This window comes from Suricata suricatta, chromosome 7, assembly GCF_006229205.1.
Source record: "Suricata suricatta isolate VVHF042 chromosome 7, meerkat_22Aug2017_6uvM2_HiC, whole genome shotgun sequence".
Taxonomy (NCBI): Eukaryota; Metazoa; Chordata; class Mammalia; order Carnivora; family Herpestidae; genus Suricata; species Suricata suricatta.
In genome coordinates, this window is record NC_043706.1 from 2,645,707 (window position 1) to 2,654,430 (window position 8,724).

Below are 8,724 nucleotides of genomic sequence, written 5' to 3' on the forward strand. Positions count from 1 at the left end.
AAAGAGAAAAGACAACTAGGAAATACAATTAGCACATTTCTTCTTAAGAGCTCTCAGTAACAGCATCCATTTCTGCCTCAGTGTAATTCCAAGAGCACAATGGATCTTAAAGCTCCCAAGATTATCAGAACCACCTGATGGGCCTTAACATGCACCTGGTGGGGGAGACACCCCACCTCCAGATTCTCTAAGGCCTGGGTGAGGGCGGGGCCTGGAAATTTGCATGTCCAATAAATGCTTAATGACACCAGGAGACCGAACCTCAGAGACTGCTGGGCTAATATTTCAGAGAAAGATGTTTTGCTGAGATCTTATCTTTCATCTCCTTCGATGAGTACTATAATTCAAAGGGAAAACGGAAACAAAACACTAAAAGAATAGATTGAACTATGAGAAGACATTCCACAGTGAAAATGTGTTCATTATTTGAAGTCTGAATTTATAAGATAGTGGACTGCCAGAAATTAATTTTGATATGATCCCAATGTCAATGTCAGTAATCTGTAAAGAATTAGGAAAATAGATTTAAACCAAAGTGACGGAAATTGAGGAGTTTCACATTTTAAAAAATGAGCCAGTAATTGATGCAATACATGATATAATGGTAAATTTTAAAGTGATTTATACATAAAAGACTTTTGAGAGGGGTACTTGTGGGGAAGAGCACTGGGTATTATATGGAAACCAATTTGGTAATAAGCTGTATAAATAAAAAAAATAAGTAATTTATAACAAAATTCTACAAATATTTTACTAACAGATTGTGATTAATGTATATATTATGGGCCAATATTTATTAATATAAATATATGAGAAATATATGATATGTTAACATAAATATATACTATAGAAATAATTATTTATATTATTAATATTAGTGTATGATAGAGATAATTATTTTGATTCTTTATATATTATCTTATGTATATATTATGTATTATTTATGGTAATATACCTTTTAATGTATTTAATATATTTTAAATGTATTTAACATTTCTTTTTTTTTTTCTATATAAAAGGCTTTTATTTCCATGTCCCATCCAATGGCCTATATCAACAATATATTTTTTATGTTTATTTTTTAATTTTTTTAAATTATTTTTTTTCCACATTTCTGTAATTTTATTGTTGAATTATGTAAATAAGCATATCTTTCATAACATTTGGTGCTTATAGTTTTATTTTTTAATTTTTATTTATTTATTTATTTATTTTCCATAATATTTTATTGTCAAATTGTTTTCCATACAACACCCAGTGCTCTTCCCCTCAAGTGCCCTCCACCATCACCACCACCTGTCTTCCCCCCTCCCCCATCCCCCCCCACCCTCAGTTCCCTGTCCCATTCCCGTGCATGCTCTCCCTCTCTCACAAGTAAAAAAAAAAAGTTACTTGAGAGGCAGCCTTTGCAAGAAGGACACTCTGACCCTCTCTGTCCCCTGAAAGCAGAAGTTAATCTCCCACGTGAAAGGTCCCTCCCTGGACCAGAGGTAGACACACATCCTTATCCCCAGAGATGGGGATCCCGGGCCAGCGAGGCTGTATAAACAGCCCATGTTACTTCTTACTCATTACTACCTGAGCCCAAACAGAAGTTCAGAACTCCTCACTACTTGAAGCTCCCAAAGTGAAGTGTTTGTTGTCTTGTAAATTCATCACAGATGCATTGTCTCTTTGTCTAAAAAGTATAAACACTGTCTGCCTTGGTCATGTCCTTAGGGATAAATTTCATAATTGAGCCACTCCGTGTACAGGTAATACAACTTGGTTTTTTTTTCTCTTGTTAATCTGTCTCATGTCAGTGTAATTCCTAGTCTAGCTGGAAGATCTTGAGTGTAGAGAACTCAAGCAGCGAGCAGGGGCACCTGGTTGGCTCAGTTGGTTAAGTGTCCAACTTTGGCTCAGGTCATGGTCTCATGGTTTGTGGGTTGGAGCCCTGTGTCTGGCTCTGTGCTGACAGCTCAGAGCCCCGACCTGCTTCAGATCCTCTGACTCCCTGTCTCTCTGCCCCTCCCCTGCTCATGCTCTGTCTCTCTCTCACTAGCTCTCTTAGAAGTGATTAAAATATCAGCAGGCTGAGTATACTGTATACTACATGAGAATGTATATTTGAGGCAATATGATTATTATTAAACAATAGACATAAAAGTAAATCATAAAAGTGAATGCGACAGTGTGATTGTGTCTACATTTAAGTTACATGCAAATACACAAATTCAATTGTCTTCCGAATTATTACCTCTACAGTTCTAATGTTAATTGAACTTTTAAAAACTATATCGAATATATCAACTACTCATATCTACACAAAGGAGTTTCATTTCTCCACCAACTTTTGCCCATTCGTCAATTAAATGTATGTATTGAAAAACTATAGAATTTTTCTTCTTTTGTTTCAACCAGGAAAGTGTATATAGTGTATACAGTTTAAAAATTCTTATAAGAAATACTGTTGAGGTGAGATAGGGTTAGCAATAAAGCTGGATTCTTGTTAATTTTATTAAAAAACTAAAAAAATTCTCAGTTAACATTATGCTTCTTTTAAAGGTTTTTGGCCAAATAGCCCTGAGTGGCAGAAGTAGCCGAGTAGGTTGAATGATGAGGCCCAAAAGATGTGTTCACCTTGTAATGCCCAGAACACTTGAATGTTACCTTATGTGCAAATGATGTGATTAAGTCACAACCCTTTTTTTAAATGTTATTTTAATGTCTATTTTGGGGGAGGGGGTGGTGAGAGGCAGAGAGAGAGGGAGACACAGAATCTGAAGCAGACTACAGGTCCTGGGCTGCCACAGAACCCAATGCAAGCCTTGAACCGATGAACCATGAGATTTTGACCTGCGCTGGAATAAGACCCTTAACTGACTGAGCCACCCCGATGCCTCCTCTTTTAAGGTAATTTATTTATTTTGAGAGACACAGAGACAGTATGAGTGGGGGAGGGCAGGTGAGAGGGGGATAGAGAATCCCAAGCAGACTTTGCACAGTCAACAAGGGCCCCTTGTGGGGCTTGATCCCATGCACCATAAGATCATGGCTTGAGCTGAAATCAAGCATCAAATTCTTAACCCCTGAGTTAAGAATCTAGAGAGGTGGTATTTGTCCTGGACTATCTGGGTGGGCTTTAAATGGACCACAGCTGTCTTCCTAAGAGGGGGGCAGAGAGAGAGTGGACAGGGGCACACAGAGAAGAAGGTGTGAAAGCAGAGGAGAGACCACAGAGATATGACAAGTCAAGGAGAGTCAAGGCCGGCCAGCAGCTCCTGGAAAGAAAAGAACAAGGAACAGACCTCCCTTGACCTCCACAGCTTCCAGAGGGAGACGATGACCTCACTGACACCTTGGTTTCAGACTCGGGCTTCCAGATCTGTGAGAGAAGCAGTTTCTGTATTTTAAGCCAGAAGTTTCTGACAATTTCTTACGGAGGCTCTGGAAACATTAAAGGTGACAAATAAAAGTCTTCACCGCACCCCTTATTTACATAATCCAGATGTCACAAGTCTTATCATGTGGACATATTCCCCGTCTCTAAACACACCTCTCTTAGATTGCTATTGACACAGCATAGACTGTCTGGGCTGGAGGGAGATTCCGAGTCATGTAGGCCACCTTCCCTCCAGTCCATGAAATTCCCAATCTGCATGGAGATGTTTGCCCACTCAAGCCTTCCCATTTTTTCCAGTGTAGCTTGTACTCAGCTCTTTCCTGAGAAGACACAAGAGTCCCCTCAACTACCTCCACATTGGTCAGGAACATGAGGGGACTTGAGGGCAAAACATAAGCTAGTTTACTCTCCCCCCACACCCCCAAGTGGGATGTGTGACATTCCTCAGGCTCTCCTGGCTACCCAGGAACAAAGGAAAGGGGAATACAAATGATTAACTGATAGACATCACAGACATGTAGGACATAAGTCTCCATCAGTTTGCAAATGTCTAGAAATGAGCCTACAACTTATAGTAAATAAAAATAAATATACCACGCGAGATTAAATATGGTAATGTGAAAAAATTAAATCTTACAAGACCATCTATGCAATCTTGAGTGGACAAAGATCTTTGTCATTTAGCCTAGAAAATTCAAATCCATGAACGATAACGAATGTTTTGACTCTAGGTTAATTGACTCTCTTAATTTGTAAAACTACTTTATGTAAATTTTATTAGAAAACAAGCTAATAAGGCAGTGTTCTTAAGGAAAATACAGGTCTATTTAGGGAATTTAGGATAGAAAGAAGAATTCCATCATGTTGAAGTAATTGCATGCCTTCAGAGAACTCAGGAGGAGCTGGCAAAAGAGAAGAAATCCCAGTTCAACAGCACAACATCAAACTTTCTTTGATAAGGCACTTTAGTCCCCATAGTCATGACTTCTGTCTAGAAAACCTTGAGGCTCTCGTCCCTAGAGGAAGTTTGCTGAGCAAACCAAGAGCAGAGAGATCTCCTCTCTGTCTCTTCCCATTGGGTATGTGGATCATGACTATAAACAGTGGGGGCAGAGTTTGTGGTTCAGTGTTTGAGGCTCTGCCTGAGAGACAGCATACTTTGATTCATTTCTTGCAAAACCAGGTAGAAAAAAAACTCAGAAAATCGCAGCTATGTGCCAATTCCAGAGGCTGTGATGGCAGAACAGCACAGTCCAGTCATCTGCGATGCTTAGTCCTCATTTCCAGTGAATTCTGAATGGAAACCTCAAGAGCCATTTCAAGCATCACTATGAGAAGTTGAATGAATTTCATGAAATCAGCCACACAAGTAAATAGCATATGAAGATGTCACTATACCCATGAACTTTAATTCTACTTGAATTCAAGCCCTCTTAGACACAAAAATAAATTGATCTATCTCCAACTCCTAAAATGGAGGTAAGTAGAATAAGGTAAAAAAATTACTAGGCTCACTGCAAATTACTTATATACTTAGTATGATGTTTACTATGATATATACTGATTATCATGTTACTTATACTTGGTAAAATTTGTATGTTCTAAGTAATCATTTCATCAACTGTTTCATCAACTGTTTTGGCAAAGACCAAATGATCCACTAGGAAAAATATGATTCATTCTGCTTCAGCTCTATGACCCTTTATGTATAATGTTACTCTCAATATGTTTGGAATCTCTATGGGAAATAAGAACTTTAGAGCAGGTGAGTCCTGGGTTCTCATCTTCAGTTTGCTACTTCCTGGCTGTAGATCGAGGGTAAGGAACGTCTCTGAGCATATATGTTCAGTTTCTAATGATAAAGTTAATCTTTCCTGACCAGGAGACAATTTCAGCAAACTGCTCTGTATGGTATGCTGAGCCTGACAATAACGCATTAGTGTGGGAACAATTACTCTGAGTGTTCATCCGTATACTCCAGCAACAACTGGTCTTTATGTGTATTTGGAAGCCATCTTGTAGGCATTGAGATGGTTTTAGAAACATTAAAAGTAAACAGTATTTATCCCCAAAGGAAATGTCAACTCCACAATGCTAAAAAAGGATAAAACTGACATCTCAAGCAATTAACTGTCACCCCCAACTATCCGACGACATCCTGGCAGATGTGGGACAAAAACTCTTGTTACCTCTCTTGTCTTGATCCTCTGTCCACACTGTAACTTACAGAGATGCTTCCAACACTCTTCATACCTTATCTTTTTGGATGTTCAGGCTCAGATAGGGGATGAGAAGGTTCCACGGAGAGATGACCAAGAGAAGGCCCACCAATGTACAGGGTTAAAGAGACATGATGATCGGTGTTCATCTGGGCAAGTGTTCTGCGCTCTGGGGTAAGGCATCCAAGAGCATCACAGATGAAGTTTGCCAGGATCCCCTCAGCAGCTTCTAAAATTCTCCTCTCACTGACTTCTGCTCCATCCCACAGGTGCTCCCTCTCCGTCGCCTGGCAGCTCTCGTGATCAGAAAGCTTTGCCTTGCTGCCCGATGGAGTGCTTGCTCCTCAAAATGGGAATCGCAGGCCCTTGAGTTTCCATCGTGTAGCGGTTATCACGTTCGCCTAATGCAGGCCCTTGAGAGGCTGCCGGGGCGGCCTTACCCCAGGGCAGAGGAGCCTCGGCCAGGGCTGGTAAGGTACTGGCCACACTGGCAAGCACCTGGCCTGTGTGTCAACCATCAGGAGGATGTCTGGTATAAGTGCAGAGATGCCGACGAGAACTTCCTGGGTTTTCCTCTGTCGGTTTTACTTGTGGACAAACTGCAGTCTGAACACTAGAACTGAGGCAGAACTGAAGTTACTTAAAGCCTCTGGGAGGAGTGGTCAGCTGGGGTGGGACGGAGATGCTGTGTGAGAGCAGCGGGGGCTTTGGGAGGACGTTGGCTGCACCAGCTCCCAGGAGCTTGATGCCTGTGAGGGGGAGTCTGTGAGACTGAGGTGGGGGGTGGGGGGGGCAGGAAAGTAATGGATTCTGAGTCGATGACAGCATATTGCGAATGAAATACACAGTAGCCTTGAGACATGGCTACCAGGTTTCCTGAGGTGTGACCTACATTAGGAAATCCTGGGGAGCAAAGAGGACTTTTTTGAAAAATGAAGACATTCTAAAATTTTAGGAGGGAAGCCGTAAGACTTCGTATTAATTTTTAAAAAGGAGCAATGTAAATATGACATTATGTACAAATCCTTTGAATTAACATTTATGTTTAGCTTTACAAAGTGGGTGGGCTAGAACAGATTATAAAATACCACTCAAAACCACAGAGAAGAATTTAATTTCTGTTCTACATCCTTCCATTTGTTGAAAGATAGACAAACTTTATGTACTGCTCAACTTTTGTTTTCATTTAATTACCCAATTACTAGGGAAATACACACTTGCTGCAGGTTGTGCCATTTTGAGGTTTTTAAGTCAATTCAATGGTTTTTTTGTTGACACACTCCCTATACTGATTTCCTGTGGCTGAACGTGCCCACTGCAAAATTTGAATTCAGTTCATGTGGTTTAGCCTGGAATTTATGATGTAGTTTGCTCTTTACAGCTTCTGTCGATGTGGAAGCACTGATGACCCAGAGCTCACGCCCCAGCTCTCTCCTGACACACACACACACACACACACACACACACACATGTAGCCACACTCACCGGCCCCTCGGATCACAGTCCCACTGTCCAGTGATTAAATTTGGGGATCCCTCATGAAATATATTATAGTTCTGTATTTCTAAATAATTCCTCCCTAAGGGAATCCACCTTTGCTGTCATAAGGAATGACTGAGTTTTTCTAACTAAGTGTCTAGAACAAGGTAATAGACTCGTCAATGGATGGAGACATGGTTCTGTAGCAAAACCCCGGGTCCCTGCAAACCGCTGTCTCAGTGCAGGACGTTCCAGGTGAAGGAGAACTAGCGAGCCAAGTGCGTGTCCAGCTGTGAGGCTCACGTCGGGCCTGCACCGCCGCTCACTCCATCCAGAAGCCCTCCCGAGGCAGAGCAGGGCACGTTTACACAGTTCGACTTTGTGTGGTTGGAAATATGTGAAAAGCAAAGGCAAACTGAAGTGCTTTTAGTTTATGCAAAAGGCCCTCACTTTATAAAATAACACAAGAGAATCTTGCTGGAAATAATACTCTTCATGTCTCTACAACATCATTCACAAACGTTTTTAAAGAAAAATCTTTCAAAAGTGGTTAAAACTTATTTATTTTTGAGAGAGAGGGACAGGGAGACACAGAATCTGAAGCAGGCTCTATAGGCTCTGAGCTGACAGCACAGACCTGATCGAGCTCAAACCCACAACCATGAGATCATGATCTGGGCCAAAGTCAGCTGCTTAACCAACTGAGCTGCCCAGGTGCCACCTAGGAGTCCGTGAGTTAAAGTGGACTTGACCATTGTTTCCCATTCCTTTAGAAACAAAGAGAATGTTTCCATGTAACCGTTAAAAGCAGAACACAAGACAATAAGCAAAGTTGATGCCTTTGAGTTAAAGCTTCCAGGCAGAAAACTGAAAGTCACATGTATGTGTATCCTCTATTCTTAACTCTAAAATGCTATTCATTGCAAGATAATAGGTTTTAAGACAGCCCAAAACACCACCATTTAAAATCAGCCTGTGAGGGGTTTCTGGGGGGCTCAGTGGGTAAGCATCTAACTCTTGATCTCATTCCAGGTCTTGATATCAAGGTGCCCCTACAATGGGTGAAGTTACAGAAAAAACAAAAAAACAAACACAGGGTTTTCTGAAAATTCTAAATACATCTGAAATTAGTTATATATTCACGTAGCGGAAGAAGCAACAACCAACTGTATCACTTTGTGAAGGGATAGATATGAGCTCAGGGCCAGCTCTGCCTGGGAGGAGGGTTGGGGAGGAGGGTGGGAAGCAAGCGCTGAAGATGCTTCCTTCCCCCCACTCCCTGAATCCCATGGAAAGAACTCATTAATACTGACTTGCAATTTAACAAAAAGTTGAAGGATAAATTCCATAAACATGAAAACTGATGATATGCTATACAAAATCTTGAAACTCATTCTGCTTATATGCTGTTACAAATATAGAATCACTTTTAGAATATTATGAAAGGTAAATATATTTTTATGAATACTTTTTTCACATTATTGATACCTTAATTCGGTAACTTGGGCAAGCTATTAGCAAAGGGTTTATGGCAAATCAACAGTAGATAAATACGTAATTATTAACACAGTGACTTTCTACATCGCAGGGAACCAAGAGCTGAACGGCCGATCATGAACGGGGTCAACGCGAGCGCCCCCG